This window comes from Candoia aspera, chromosome 4 (genome assembly GCF_035149785.1).
Source record: "Candoia aspera isolate rCanAsp1 chromosome 4, rCanAsp1.hap2, whole genome shotgun sequence".
Classification (NCBI taxonomy): domain Eukaryota; kingdom Metazoa; phylum Chordata; class Lepidosauria; order Squamata; family Boidae; genus Candoia; species Candoia aspera.
In genome coordinates this window covers 10,878,032-10,895,028 of record NC_086156.1, presented here as the reverse complement: position 1 = coordinate 10,895,028, position 16,997 = coordinate 10,878,032, and positions in this window count along the sequence as shown.

Sequence of the window (16,997 nt, the reverse complement as noted above, 5' to 3'; positions counted from 1 at the left end):
TATCTCTGAAACAATGGCCAGACGGGTCACGGGGTGTCTAGTATACATTTAAAATTAAGCTTAACAGCAGCAGACATCCAAGTCCATCATTACTTTAGCTGTTCAGAATGTCTTCTCCTACACCATCTGTCCTTTGTCTTTTTATTTCTGGAGGGGAGGGCAGCAGGAAATCTAACTTCTAGATAAAGCACCAAGATGTAATTGCCACATTATATGTTCTAAAAATACTAATGTAGGCCGTGGAAGCATTCATGTAAATAAAGATGACAGAGGATGGCACTCTGCTTTGCAGCTCACCACGTTTTTATTACATTTTTGCTGCTGCTTTTTTCTTACATCAAAATCAGGGGTGGCAGACATCTTGGTGGATGTCTATAGACCTCTGGTTGCCAATCCCCATCATAAATGGAGACAAATTGTAGGATGAATGTGGAATGCTAAGAAGACCCCTGCTGTCCATTGACCCTGCTCCCTGCTTCCTCTTTGTCCTTCATTTCAACCCACACCAATTCAGACTCCTCCATCTTTCTGTTGACATCAGAAGAGAAGTGACAAAAATTGTACTGTTCTGGCAAAGCTTTGGGAAAAATGCTGGGAATAGCAATAGTTGAGTTTGTTTTTTCAGTGAAGCCTCTGATGATGATGGCTAAGTTTATGGATACAGTTGTGACCTCACGCTAGCTCGCAAACAAGGGGCTGCCTAAATGCTACAAAAGCAACGTGTTGGTCTACCTTTCCACCCTGACCTTTGGGAGCAAAGTGAGAGCTTTCCTCATATGCCACACCCAAAAAACTTCAGTTTGATTCAACCTCTCTGTGGGGAGCTCCAGGCTGGCAGGCAGGTAAAGTGGCTGCTGCCAGGTAGGGGAGGAAGCAAAGGGGTGCCTGTGCGTGCAGGGGGGGGGGAGTCAGGGGTTGCATGAGGGTGAGTGAGAGGCACTGTACAGGTCGCAGGGGTGCATGAGGGTGTGAGGGGGTGTGCAACAGGTGCCACATGGATTAAGAAGGGCGCATGAGGGCACAACGGGGTGCTGAAGAGGTGCTGCATGGGTCAGGGAGGGTCAGGGAGGGTGCGTGAAGGCACAAGAACACCACAGGGGTTGGGGAAGTTGTGCAAGGGTGCGAGGGCGTGCACTAGGGTGTGAGAGAGGCATGGCGAGGGTTGGGGAGGGTGCACAGGGATGCATTAGTGGCCAGTGCAGCATGAGTGCAGAGTGGCTGGGGGAGGTATGTGGGGGTGGGAGACTTACCCCAGCGACTTGCAACCTTCCTTGCCGGCTTCCCCATTGACTTTCTGGGGAAGCCGGCAGGGAAGGTTGCAAATGGCAATCACGTGACAATGGGGCACTTGGCAACCGGTTGTCAGTGCCAGCGGATTGCCAAGCACTCAAATCGCGATCGTGTGACTACAAGGGTGCTCGGATGGCCAGAACCCCGAGGACCAGTTGTAGCCACCATTTGTTCAGTGCCATCAACACTTTTGGAACATTATGTGCTGTTCTGGATACCGTCTCTCAAAACTTACATGCTGATTTTCCTAATAAAATGTTAATGCGATTCCTCATTCTCACCTATTAATTTATCTTCTAGCGTCCTATGTGAACAATACTGTTGGTTAAAATGGATCAAGAATATTGGAACCAGCAACCAAACATGATAAAGTTTCAAGGAGATCAGGTATGAGAAAACATTTTGTTCATGGGCCACCTTAAATGCCCTGTCTCCCAAAGTGATTCCCACATACCATTACACAAACTGATGTGTAGTTCTGTTGTGGAAGCATCCTAGGGCAATGTCAGCCCTCCCAGGCAAACCAGACAGGAAACACGATGAGATGAGCGAATTCTACTTTATTGTAAGGCTCCATTAACAGAATCTGGCAAGTCTGAAAGTACAAATCTCCCGCCCTCCCCATTTACCGCCTGAGTAATTAGGGCAGGGCCTTCCTAAGTTTCTTCCTCTGGCCACTACTCTGTTGCAGGCTTCTTTCTCTTTTATCTGATCGTTCCGTAGGCAGCATCTCTTCTCCCCATCTTCCAAGGCCACCCTCACGTGCCATCCCAGGAACTGTGCCCCACTTTTGGAGGACATGTTCTATTAGCCCTGTTTCCTGCAAGAAGCCTCAAATGGTGGTCTGTGCAAAGAGCAGATGGATACTACCTCAACCATGCACACGCTGAAGTATTATGTTCTTCTTTCCAAATAAGTATTTTGGGAGGCTGGAAAGAAGCTTGCCAGTCTCATGGCAGTCTGTGTACATGACTACAAATCAAAAAGTTGAAAATCAATGGGGCAGCACTGTACTTTCTAATGTTATTCCGTTTTCCATCAAACCCAGAAACAGAGAGCAAGTGTAGCTACTCCATGTATTTATTTGACCTTGGTTGTATATAGGAGATCTGTGCCTATTTCTTGTTTCTATGATTGAAGCTTGGAAAACCTATTCTAACAAATTAAGATGAAATTGCTGTTTTAGCTAGCTGGTATTTTCTGTGACTAAGTAATGTATACACACTTGTGTGTCTTTATTATGTTACTGTATTATAAACCCACTTACTGTTTTAATTGCTGTTAAGCGACGTGCTTCTGGATCACACCACAGCCAGTTTTCCAGGGATCAAGAACACGTGATGATGTGTTTGGAAGCGGAGCTTAGAAAAAACAAGCTACAGGCTGCTTTGTAAGTCTTGGCATAGTTGAAAATACTTTCCTATGGTGCCCTTTTCATTTCAGAAAGATGTGCTTTCCAGAGCTGCCCAGAGTTCTTGCTTTTTTGTGTCACATTGCATACATCCATCAAGGACCAAAGTTTACCTTATGGTAGTCATTTATAGATATATAAATATCTATATATAGATATAACTAGATTAAATCCAACCCACACTGAGTTATTTAATGTCCCAGGTTTTAAGGGACGTTAAGGGAAGACTTTAATGTCTCAAATAATTCACGCTGAAATCAGTTAAATTAAAAAGAAATTTCCTTCATGTTGATACTGTGCTTTGTTCACGGTTATTTGTATATGAGTAATGGAGAGGATACTCCATGTTACATAATCTGTTACAATTGATTGAGACAGTACATTATAAAATAATATACAATTATGGTAAATAATTGTATAATAAAATGTAAGACATAAATATTCTAAATGTAATAATATCATACATGCTGCACAAACATTTTTAGATATCCTCTCCAGAATGATTTCTGAAAAGTATTCTGTAATGATTTGCTGTTTATTATCTTGATTGAGCATGTGCCATCAAGTCAGTTTGAAGCATTTCCCGTCCTGGAGGGGGGGGGGGGGTGGCTTGGATTTGTCTTGGAAGGAAAGGTCCTCAAAAAGAACAAATTCAGGGCTGCCTAGAATCATCTGTGATGTCTTGAATTGCGCCTGGAAAACAATCAGCAACCAGGGCAGATTTTTTAACGTGGACATAGTCCACGAAGGCAATCATGCACAATAAGTAAAAAAGAAGAGAGAAGAACTTGTATTATGATTGGTTTCCTTTTGCTAGCTTAGACTCTATTATTGGGTTTATAAGAGTATTCTTACTGTATCATTTTAAAAGGGGTTTTAAAAAGCTTTATGTGTGGGATTCATCTTAAGTTTCCTTTGCATTGTAGAAAATCGGGAAATAAATGAGGAGCTAAGCAAATAAATAAAACTGAAACTTGACATCCGGACCATAATAAGCAGTTCTCACCACCTAATAGAAAAATTAACTGTTTGTCTTCTTTCACATTACTACACACTAGTCAGCATCCCCAAGTTGATTATTGCAGTAGGTTAAACATCAGTTCCCATAATCCAGAGCCTTAACATTCAACACTTTGGGGGGCCACATTTAATAGATTCTCCATGCCCTTGCTATGGCCAAAAGTCTGATATTGCAACATTGGAAGGATAAATCTATGGCCCTATTGACTCAGTGGACTGAAGACCTGATTACACCTACCTCCTATGAGAGGATTGCCTACAGACATAGACTTCGTATGGATAAATATGATGAAATATGAGACTCATTTTTACAAAATACAGTGGTTTTAGGGAAAAGCATATTGGATATATAATTGTATTAGAAATAAATATATATAGAGAGAGATACTTGCATTAGATATATATAGAGAGAGAGAGAGAGAATTGTAATTGTTATTGTTGTAATAACATTATATTTTGTATTTTTATTTTCTTTGTTATAGTTTTCTTATTTTTTAAGCACTTGCTATTTTTTATAACAACACATGTATCTTTGTTTATTTTTTGTTTTGTTACTTATTTCTGTCATTATTTTCAAAAGCGATAAAAATAAATAAATAAAAATTTCTGGAGGCCACATTTGAACAGACAGTTACTACTAAATGTTATTGTACTATAAATATTTCCAAAATTCTGTAAAAAATGTTCCAAAAAGAGCAAAAAGAATCTTAGTTTCTATACTGATATTCTTACTATTGTTGTTCCTAGACATGAACATGTAATCATTATGAAATATAAATACCATCTTATAAATATTTAGATAAATTGCAAAGGATGTTCAAGGACAATGTAACTATTATTATTAGCTGAATGTTATTTATAATATTCTTCAATAAGTGACCAAATACTGAAAGTAATTTTCCCCCCGTGACAAAAAAGGGAAAGAGCTTAATGTATTATGGCTCATTACAGTTGCAATCCTACATATACAAATCTAGAAGTAAGTCTCATGGAAGTGAATGGGACTTTTCAATAGTTATGTATAGGATAGTTCTTTTGAACTCCCCCTCACCAAATAAACAAACAAACATTTATATGTGTTTGGAGTGAGCGTTTCCTGACATCAAAGCATTTCTCATTATAGTTAACTAAGAATACAGTAGACTATCAGTTAACTGGAACTCAAGCAACCAGCAGAAAAATCGAACCAGCACTCTCAAGCAACCAGGGGGAAAAAACGGCTCTCTCAAGCGACCGGCAAAACAATCTGTATCTCTCTGCTGCCATCTAGTGGGTATTAGGGTTTAATAGTAACTCTCAAGCACCCAGAAACTGAGAGTCTACTGTATTTTGTTATTGTTCCAGATTCATATCTCACCTTCTGATTTTTATAGAGTGATTGATCTTTTGAGGAAGGACCAGCATGGTTCACAGATGGAAGAAGACGATTTAGGATCGTATATGTATGGAGAGGATGAAGGAAGCTTTGGGTATGCTTGTGAAGAATCCCAAGAAGAAGAATGTTCTGAAGCATCTGATCAAGATGAGGGCGAGTGGCTGTATGTAAACATAGATGTACCCCTCTACCACCTCCAAGAGGAAGAACCTGAAATATCACATCTCACTGTGGAGGAGCTGCCAGAAGAATCTTGGGAAGGTCTACAGGAGGGAAGCCTAAAATGGAAAGCATTGCCTGAAGTCCCTGTGGAAAACCTCATAACAGAAGGTAATGAAATACATCAAACAGAGGGACAAGGAAGACCACCTCATCTTTCCAAAGGAGTGCTTTGTCGAGGAAAACAGGTATATGAAGAGCCAGCATAAAAGAGTTTAGAGACAGATATGGATCTATGGATATAGATGATATAGATATAGATAACAATAACAAAAAAATACAAATAAACATAAATACAAATACAGCCAAGCAATCCAAAAGCCATGGTGTTAACATAACCATGCAACGGGGCCCTTCTCACACTTGGGGCCCCAGGCCTGGGCACAAAGCCAGGTTTTCAAGGCCTTCTGGAAAGCCAACAGGCTCAGGGGCATCCTAATATCCGGAGGGAGGATGTTCCAGAGGGCAGGCGCCACAGCAGAAAAGGCACACTTCCTGGTCCCTACCAGCCAACATTCTTTGGCTGAGAGGACCTGGAGCATGCCCATCTTGCTGGACCGGATTGGACGGGCAGAACTAACTGAGAAAAGACGGTCCCTGAGGTAACCCGGTCCCAAGCCACGAAGGGCTTTAAAGGTTTAGTCATACGTATGTGTGAAATGGGTTTCAGAAAAAAAATCTATTTAATCCAGAACCAGAATTTAATTACATTAAGCTAAAAGAATGAAAAACATAGGCCGAAACAAGAAATTACAAAAGAAGGAAGGAGAGTTTGAAGGAGAAAGGAAGAAGATGAGGACGACAAAAGGCATCTGTTGAAGTGAGCTGTGGCTCATGAAAGCTTATGCCTTTTAACAACTTATGTCAATCAGAAAAGCTGCTCCCAGACTCCTCCTGACTTTTTACCCACAGTTCAATAGCAACTCTGAATAAAAGTGGTTCAAGCCCTCACATCGCTTGGAAAAGAAGCCTTTGTGAAACCTTGCAATGTCATTCCCAAGGCTGGTCTAGACTAGGAACAGGCGGCCCCTGTTTGTTCTGGAAGGATAGTCCTCACATCTCCCCTTGGCTGGCTGGGGCTAGGAGGAGTTCAGCTAAAGACACATGGAAAGCTGCATGTGCCCCATCCTTGGTGTAGAGAATACTCAACATGATGACCAAGAGGCTCCCTTCTAGTTTCCTCACTAGAGACCGCATAAATAAATGCGGCATCTTTCTCTTCTGAACTCTAAGCTCAAGAGCCCAATCAGGACTGGAGCCTCTGCACTTAAGGAGAGCGGTTACTCTTTTGTCTGTGCTGGAGGGTGGATGGAAATGCCACCTTCAGATGGCCTTTGGCTACAAAAGGAAGCTCTTCCCTGAAGTAAATACATCCTGTGGAGGACATCGTTAATCCCCTGTGTGCAGGGGATTCACCAACGTAGCCCCATCGCAGATCATTTAGAGCAGCCTTTCTCAAACGGGGTTCTACAAGAGGTTGCTAGGGGTTTCATGAGAAATCCTAAAAATATATATATAATTTTCAAAGTTTGCGCCCCTTGCAATGCTAGCTGTAGATATAATAATTTTTAGGCAGGGTTCCCTGAGATTTGAAAATTATTTCAAGGGTTCTTCCAGGTAAAAAGGTTGAGAAAGACTGTTAGGGAGACAGAAAGGGGGAGAGAAATTCAACTACTAGTGGTTGACCATAAAATAAAAACAGTTTGAATGTAAAGCAGAGACTCAAGAATACAAAAGCCATATCTGAGGAGTTAGAAGTGAAAAATGATGCTAGGATTGTCACAGGGCCTATTGCACATAGGTGAAATCTAGGATTTCGTGTTTTAAGCCTTGCATTTCAGAGAATAGCGTGTTAATAATCTGCATGTTATTTTTACTTGGGAAGATTTAGAAGAGTTGCAAAGAAGTATCTGACAGAAAGCCAGGAGGAGTCTGGAGGCACCTTTTCTGACTAACAAACTGACTAAAATTTGCCTTTTAATAAAATTTGTTAGGTAGAAAGGGGCGTCCAGATTCCTTCTAAAAGAAGTATCAGAATTTATCTGAAAGAGATGGAGCTATTTGGGAGGCAACCGTAGGACTTAGAGGCTGTTTGGTAATCAAAACCTGAATCATCAAATTAAGTTACTTGCTATTATTATCATGTAATCTATGCAATGACCGTACGATCAATACAGTTATTAATATCATACATGCACATGTAATACATATACATATAATACATGTAATATCATACATGTCCCTGAAAATCTATAGTCACTTGCTGTTTTGTGATTTGCTCCTCGTTGCTTTCAGATGTTCAAGAATAATCTGTGCAGCCTCAGCTCATGTTACAGGTAGGTCTTATTCTAATAAAGGTAGGTGTATGAGTAGATATAGTTAATCTGCCTGAGTATACTCAGGCTTGACTTAAAGTCACCTGAGAAAAAGTTTTCTAATGTCTCCTCACAAAGTTTATAATACTGAAATGAGGCGAGTGTCCTTGAAAACGAAACTAGATTAAGGCCTGGGCCTAAGTCCAATCTACACTGTGATTGGTTGCTGGTGACATCACTGAAGTAGGCAGGGCTGCAATTTCAGAGAGACGCAGGACTGTTTTCCGAGTGCGAGTGGATATTTTTGTATTTGCCTTTGTGAAGTTCTGTATGGGTTTCAAAGTTATTTTCTGCCAAATAATGACCAGAAATTGTGCCTCCAATTCTCAGTTAACGGCTAGGGCGAATTTCTGGGTAGGGCTACAAAAAGGGCGTTAGGAGCTATACGCTGCCCACTTCTGCCTTAAACCCTAGCATTTAACACGGCAGGCCGTTGTTCTGTTGTCTATAACTGCTGCCCCCTCAGCTTCATACTTCAAGTTCTTCCTCTTTTCTCGCCCCGATGTAACTGGCGTCTCTCTGAACTTTTGTTCTTTCTGTATTAGCTGATTCCCAGAATACTATTCCCCTTTTCCAGTGAGTTTAATTTTGAAATTAAACTCACTGGAAATTAATTTTAATTTGCCAAATGATTTCTGCACACTGCAGAGTTCTAACAGACTTGCCAATTTAAATCACAGCTAATCCATGCTTCCCCCAAGACTCTTGGGTAATCTCTGGAGGATTTTTGGGAGAGGGGCACATGGGTGATCCCAAAGGGGAGAAATCAAGAATAATAAAAGGAGGAAGGCCACCAAAATAATGAATTGTTTTGACTGTACTTTTCTGTTCCCTGGGTCTTTCGGAGGACTTTTGTGTAGAGAGAGGTTGGGCCTGTGTGAATAATTTATCCTATAGGAGGGCTGTCCTGCCCCCAGAGTCAGACTGACAGCATTAATTGTCCCTTAACCCTAATTAAAACCAAATAAATAAATTATACCAACTAGACCTTAAAAAATGAGCACAGAACAACCATGGAGAGTTATTGCTACCTGCAGTAGCAATAACTCTCCTCAGTCAGTTTCATAGTGGTAGTTTTGAAGGGTGGCAAGGAAACCCACCCAGAATACACATTTATGGTGTAGATATTACACACACACACACACACACACACACACACACACAGCCCTCTTGGAAGACATTCATCATCTTAACAACTTTCCAAAACAACCAGAACACAAACAGGCCAACCTTAAAAACCTATAAAATACAAAACAACATTAAGTTCCTCCACCCGATTCCTGAACTATTTGTGAGGGATCTCACAAGATCCTATAAGAACAAGAAAATTAGGAGAAAAGGAACTCTTCAGGTGGTGGTGAAGATCTCTATAACCCCCCTTCTCTTTAGACCTAAATCTGCCTCTCCTCTCCCTTTCCCTTCCCTTCCTTTGTTTTGTAAGAGGAGAGCAAAATGGAAATTGGGATGACCTGTTGCAGCCTTGGACCACCTGGCATTCTTAAACTGTATTTGAACTGACAGAATGGCCAAACTAGCTAGGAATTCTAGATCTTTTAGCCCCAAACAACTGGAGACTAACAGATGTATTTATTTATTTGCTCAATTTATAAAGCCACCCAACTCATGTACGTGACTCTGGGCAGCTCACACAGTTAAAATAACAAAACAAACAAACAACACAGAGACACAAACAGTAAATAAGCAAAACAACAACTAAAACAATTAGAACAATCTGCAGGAGAGCCTGTATCTCCCAAACAGGGCAACTGCTCCGTAGGCAGCATACTTCCCCCAGATCCCCAGGGACAACGGCCAAGCCGTGTCTTCGGGGCCTTCCGAAAGGCCAGCAGGGTTGGGGCCAAATTGAGGTCAGCCACCCAGTTGCCTTTGTAGGAACAGGATCCAGTGTTCCCACTCTAAGTGTCTGGAAATGGCCCTGTCCCTTGAACGGTCTGGATTGGAAATGGAAGTGTTCCCCCTCAATGCTTTCCTGCAAGTGTGCTGCTCCATGCTTGATGCTGAACTGGTGCTCTCTGCCCTTTCTCGAGGTGGTCTGATTGTGGCCCTTGAGACCCGCATTGGTCTCAGAATGGTCCTCATTGCAGCCCGATGCTTAACTTCCCACCACAGTGGCCTAAACACAGAGCAGGCACGAGCCCTTTCCCTCTGGCACCCTGCATGATGGGAGGAATTTGAGAGGCCCTTGGTCAGGCTGGGTCCAAGGCGCCAACGCCCAGTGTTCCGAACCAACGTGGCTTGGTTGAGTGCAGACGATGGAGCTTTGAAAGCATCCAGCGGAGAAGGCTGGCCTAAGGAAAGGCTAGTGGGCATAGTAAGCCAGCAACGTTTTCCTAACGAGCTGTTCTCTTTCTTGGGTTCTTTTCAGAAGACACCGAGGGCAATTCTGGAAGATTCTCCTGATCCTAATCCTTCTCGCATTAGTGTTTATATGTGCAGTGCACTGTAACCAGCACTGCAGAGTCAAGAGGCGCATTAGACCTTTCTAACTTTACGGAACCAGGGTAGAAAAGCTCCAGTCAGCATTATTAGCGATCTCCTTCTGTGGAGTCCTGGTGCTTTCTTGCTTTGCAGACATTTCATCACCCGACTAGAGAACATCATCGGTGCGAGGGACGGGAGGGGAGGCTGCTCCCTGTTTATATACAGTCGCTTGCCCTGCCAGTGTTGGTGGGGGTGGGATATTTCCTCCTTGGCAGTGCCTTGATTCAGGCATTGTTTTCTGCCTGATCGTCTGTCTGGTGTTTATCCCTGCTTCTCTGGGTGTTGTCTGCTGGAGAGGACCCATTCTGGTCTTTTTGTTTCCTTCTTAGCGTCTTTTTTTTTTGGTCTCTTTTGAACGGTGTGTAAATGGGGATAATCTCTGTGTGTCTGTTGATGTGTTGATGGCTGATGGCTGATTTGTCTGAATGCCAACCTTTCAGGAATTCCCCAGCATTTCTGGATTTGGCTGGTCTCGGATGCTCACAGTTTCCCAGTCGAAAGTGTGGTTGAGTCTGTCCACGTGTGGTGAGATTGAGGAGTTTTCGTCATGTCCTCTGACTGCCGGTTGGTGTTTGTGGATGCGCTCGGCTGGTCTTCTGCCTGTCTGTGCTACACAGTGGCTGTCACAGTCCTTGCACTGCATGTTGTAGATGGCTCCTGTTTTTCTGTTCGTGGGCTACTGGTCTTTTGGTTTGCTTAAGACGTTCTGGAGGGCTTTAGTTGGCTTGTGTGTTACAGCGATGCCATGTGGTAGTAGTCGTCTGTTGGTTGTTCCTGAGATGTTTCTGATGTATGAAAGCGTTATCCTTTTTCATAGCTTGCGTTGGTCGTGCTGTAGTGGGTTGAGTGGTCAGGCACTTTTTGGTAAAGTTCTGTGGGTACCCGTTTTGTTGGGAGATGTTGTGCAGGCGGTCTGTTTCCTTTTTCTGGTGTTCCGGGTTGCTGCAGTGTGTTTGTGCTCCTCTGAATAGTGTTCTTACACAGCTCCTCTTGTGGGAGGAGAATATGGCTAGGTCAGGTGCATTGCATAGAGCTGCTGCCATGGATTCTTTCGCTAATTCCAGATCTATGGATATAGAGAGAGTGCTGTGACATCAAATGAAACCATAATTAAAGCAATTGTATTCCCACTAGTAACATATGGCTGTGAGAGCTGGACGATAAGATAGGAAGATGGATGCTTTTGAACTGTGGTGTTGGAGGAAAATCCTGAGAGTGCCTTGGACTGCAAGAAGATCAAACCAGTCCATACTCCGGGAAATAAAGCCAGACTGCTCACTTGAGGGAAGGATATTAAAGGCAAAACTGAAATACTTTGGCCACATAATGAGAAGACGGGACACCCTGGAGAAGACGCTGATGCTGGGGAGAGTGGAGGGCAAAAGGAGGAGGGGCCGACCAAGGGCAAGATGGATGGATGATATTCTAGAGGTGACGGACCCGTCCCTGGGGGAGCTGGGGGTGTTGACGACCAACAGGAAGCTCTGGCGTGGGCTGGTCCATGAAGTCATGAAGAGTTGGAAGCGAATAAACGAATAAACAACAAAAGTTAGGCTGTGGAGGGTCCTCTTGACCAGGTTGACTAGTTTCAGTTTTGAGCTGGTGTTTGCTGGGATGTAGGTTTCTTTGTCCTCCCAGTAATTCTCTGTCTTTCTGTACGTGTTGTGTTCTGTCCATGATAACTGTGGTTTGGCCTTTGTCTGATGGGAGGAAGATGATGGTTTGGTCCTGTGGTTTTAAGTGCCGCTTCCAAGGCTGCAAAGAATTCTAACCGGTTAGCATCGTCTGTGTTATAGTTGAGGCCTTTCTGGAGGATCTTGTGCTCTGCGATGGATCGTGGTCAGCTGGAGATGTTGACTACCCATTCGAGTTCAGGTACCTCTTTGCTTCTGGGGTTCAGCTTGAGCCGTTTGGTTGGAAGTTTGGTCTTCCTTTTTTCAGCTTGTTGTAGAGATGTAGTCTTGATGGTGCTTGTCAGCATTTCTGTGTGTTCTGGGGTTCCCGTTGCTCCTTGAGGTTGCCTATGGTGTACCATGCGGCATCACTGTAGCACACAAACCAACCAAAAGCCTCCAAGACATCTTAAGTAAACCAAAAGACCCAACATACAGTGCAAGGACTGTCTCAGCCACTGTGTAGGACAGACAGGCCGAAGACTAGCAGGGCGCATCCTTGAACACCAACCAGCAGTCAGAACACACGACGGAAACTCCTCAATCTCACCACACGTGGACACACTCGGCCACACTTTCAACTGGGAAACTGTGAGCATCCAAGACCAAGCCAAATCCAGAAATGATAGGAATTCCTTGGCATTCAGACAAGCCAGCCATCAACAGACTCATAGAGATAAACCCCATTTACACACCATTCAAAAGAGACAATGAAAAGGCTAAGAAGGAAACAAAAAGACCAGACCCACATCCTCTCCAGCAGCCAACACCCAGAGAAGCAGGGATTAACACCAGACAAACAATCAAGCAGAAAACAATGCCCGAATCAAGGAGAAAGCCACACCCCCACCAACACTGGCAGAGCAAGCGATTGTATATATTCCTGGACCGGGGGCTCTGCTCACTGCCACTCATGCCCTAGTCACCTCCCGTTTGGATTTCTGCCATGCGTTCTCCATGGGGCTGCCCTTCAAGAGAATCCGGAAGCTTCAGTTGATGCAAAATGCAGCAGCACAGGCAGTTATGTCTGCCCCTAGAGCAGTACACGTTACATCTCTGCTCCACAATCTGGATTGGCTGCTGATTTGCTTCCAGATCCGATTCAGGGGGCTGTTTTTCATCTTTAAAGCCCTCCATGGCATAGGGCCGGGTCATCTGAGGGACCACCTCTCCCCGATTACAGCTGCCCACCCCATCAGGTATGGCAGGGGAGGTATGTGTGGGTCCCATCTGCCCGGGGGTGACATTTGGCGGGTCGCAGGAGGCAGGCCTTCCCTGTTGCAACGCCCACTGCGTGGAGCCTTCTCCCCCCAGCAGTGAGATTGGTGCCTTCCCTCTCAGCATTCCACCAAGTCCCTCAAGATGTGTCTGCCCCTCGAGCAGTACACGTTACATCTCTGCTCCACAATCTGGATTGGCTGCTGATTTGCTTCCAGATCCGATTCAAGGGGCTGTTTTTCATCTTTAAAGCCCTCCATGGCATAGGGCCGGGTCATCTGAGGGACCACCTCTCCCCGATTACAGCTGCCCACCCCATCAGGTATGGCAGGGGAGGTATGTGTGGGTCCCATCTGCCCGGGGGTGACATTTGGTGGGTCGCAGGAGGCAGGCCTTCCCTGTTGCAACGCCCACTGCGTGGAGCCTTCTCCCCCCAGCAGTGAGATTGGTGCCTTCCCTCTCAGCATTCCAGTAAGTCCCTCAAGATGCGTCTGCCCCTAGAGCAGTACACGTTACATCTCTGCTCCACAATCTGGATTGGCTGCTGATTTGCTTCCGGATCCGATTCAAGGGGCTGTTTTTCATCTTTAAAGCCCTCCATGGCATAGGGCCGGGTCATCTGAGGGACCACCTCTCCCCGATTACAGCTGCCCACCCCATCAGGTATGGCAGGGGAGGTATGTGTGGGTCCCATCTGCCCGGGGGTGACATTTGGTGGGTCGCAGGAGGCAGGCCTTCCCTGTTGCAACGCCCACTGCGTGGAGCCTTCTCCCCCCAGCAGTGAGATTGGTGCCTTCCCTCTCAGCATTCCACCAAGTCCCTTAAGATGTGGCTGTGTGATCGGGCTTGGGGGTCACAGGGCACTGGGGAGATCTCACAATGGCTCCCTTAGTGTGCCTAATACTCTCCCCTTTTGTTCGGTGTGCCTTTGACCATCAGTAACAAACAGGCACAAACCCTTCACACACACTAGCATTAATGATGTTACCTAGTCAGGTAATAAAATGTCTGTAAGCAAACCACCAAGCTCAGAGAGCACCAAGGACTCAACCCCAAGCTACGTATATTCTGCCCGGAGCTACGTATATTCAGCCCGGAGCTACGTACATTCTGCCCGGAGCTACGTATGTTCAACCTGGAGCTACGTCCATTCTGCCCGGACCTACGTCCATTCAACCCAGAGCTACGTATACTCTGCCCGGAGCTACGTCCATTCTGCCCGGAGCTACGTCCATTCAACCCAGAGCTGCGTATACTCTGCCCAGAGCTACGTATATTCTGCCCGGAGCTACGTCCATTCTGCCCGGAGCTACCTCCATTCTGCCCGGAGCTACGTCCATTCTGCCCTCAACTACATATATTCCGCCCGGAGCTACGTCCATTCTGCCCGGAGCTACGTCCATTCTGCCCTGAGCTACATCCATTCTGCCCGGAGCTACGTCCATTCTGCCCGGAGCTACGTCCATTCTGCCCGGAGCTACGTCCATTCTGCCCGGAGCTACGTCCATTCTGCCCTCAGCTACATATATTCTGCCCGGAGCTACGTCCATTCTGCCCAGAGCTACGTCCATTCTGCCTTCAGCTACATATATTCTGCCCGGAGCTATGTCCATTCTGCCCGGAGCTACGTCCATTCTGCCCTCAGCTACATATATTCTGCCCGGAGCTACATCCATTCTGCCCGGAGCTACGTCCATTCTGCCCTCAGCTACGTCCATTCTGCCCTCAGCTACATATATTCTGCCCGGAGCTACGTCCATTCTGCCCGGAGCTACGTCCATTCTGCCCTGAGCTACGTCCATTCTGCCCGGAGCTACGTCCATTCTGCCCGGAGCTACGTCCATTCTGCCCTCAGCTACATATATTCTGCCCGGAGCTACATCCATTCTGCCCGGAGCTACGTCCATTCTGCCCTCAGCTACGTCCATTCTGCCCTCAGCTACATATATTCTGCCCGGAGCTACGTCCATTCTGCCCGGAGCTACGTCCATTCTGCCCTCAGCTACATATATTCTGCCCGGAGCTACGTCCATTCTGCCCGGAGCTACGTCCATTCTGCCCTCAGCTACATATATTCTGCCCTCAGCTACGTATATTCTGCCCTCAGCTACATATATTCAACCCCAAGCTACATATATTCAGCCTGAGCTACGTATATTCTGCCCTCAGCTACGTATATTCAACCCGCAGCTACGTATATTCAACCCGGAGCTACGTATATTCAACCCCGAGCTACATATATTCAACCCTGAGCCAAGTATATTCTCTTCTATTGTATCTCATCCTGAAAATACAGAAATAAAAAAATAGTATATTCCACAATATTCCCTATGTGGCATATTGGTGTTCTTTCATTTATTCCAACAACCATAATCATTACATATTGTTTGAATTTGTATTCCTGGTCTAGAGCCAGTGCTGGATACAATTTTCCCAGTACTGCCTTGGTGCAGACGTCTCTCGTTTCTGCTGCTTCTCGTGTTACTAGCATCAAGCTCAGCATTTAAATAATCTGGACACATATCAGCAAGTATTTTCTGTTGTGCTTTTCCAGAACTTCTTGCATCATTTTGGAATGAGTGATAAACTGCTTTCCTAATGGAATATGCTGTTGGGACATGTGCTTTATATCCAGTGAACACTTGCCATCAACAGTGGAGATTATCTAGAAGCAGCCTTAGGTTTGTAGGAATAGGGAGGGAGGGAGGCTTCAAAACCGAATCAAGGACAAGTGAAAAAACAAGCATGATTTATCCCAAAATGCCAAGTATGAATAGACAAAGGGCTAGGTAGATCCAAGACTGGATGTGAGACACATTTTGTGAGTCAGAAGTAATCACCTGTAATAGCCGAGAGAGCACCACTCACTAGGAACAAAGAGCCAGGAATTACGCCAATGAGAACTGGCTAACTGAGTACAGGAAGATAACAGTCAAAGTTAGTCAATGTTAGCCTATCAAGAAATCTCAAGTCAAGTGAGATGTTAGAAAAGCTGCCACCAAGCATCTGGTTGAAGGCTGTGGATTTAGCATTAGTTTAAAAATTAGATCAGGAAACACAGACAAAATTAGTTTCTAAGTTGCACATCTCTGTTTCTATGCCTTATCAAGAGGAAACACTTCTGTCCATAAAGAATGCATACCAGTATGACACAGTTCAATGTGAATTTATCCTGTATAGGCATAATCCAGATGAGATATAATTCTGTAACTAAGAGATTGGGCTATGGATCAGAAAATCTATAAATGGCCTCCCCATGAACTCAACAGATGTCTTAGACAAGCCATGATCTCTTCGCTCAGCACATTTATGAAAGGAATATACAGATTTATACAACATGGCTGTGGTAAGGATTTCAGAATAATGTTTATGAGAAGCACTGTGAATGTGGAAAAGATACGGTGGGTTTCCTTGCAACAAAGTATTGAAATGAATTTGGCAGTTCCTGTACCGCAAATCTGCTCCCAACAAGAAATGGAAAAGCAACAACATAATGCAAAGGAAGGGTCATATCTGAAAGCTTCAATTTAATAGAATTTGATCCATGGTAAGCCTATATCAGGTCTACCTGTAAGTTGCATATATTGGCAAGTTCCTAGGTGCTTGCTAGTACTATTACCGGCATGTCTCCCAAGGTTTGCTTTTGATCTTTGGTCTTTTCATTTTAATTGATAAATAAAATAGAAATACAATAAAAGCTTGCCTTGGCATTTTTGATACAATGCCAAGCTGATGTTGGGTCAACTAGTGACGACTCAGCTGTTGCTTGTTTCAGTTCTGCAGCTACCTGAATCCCTGCCCAGCGAATAGAGGGCTGACCCTTGGTAGGACAAGGAGCTTGAGATAGGACTGCCCATAAGTTTACTCTACAATCAAGGATTTCAGGGCCTGAGGTCCAAAATCTAGGCAATTTG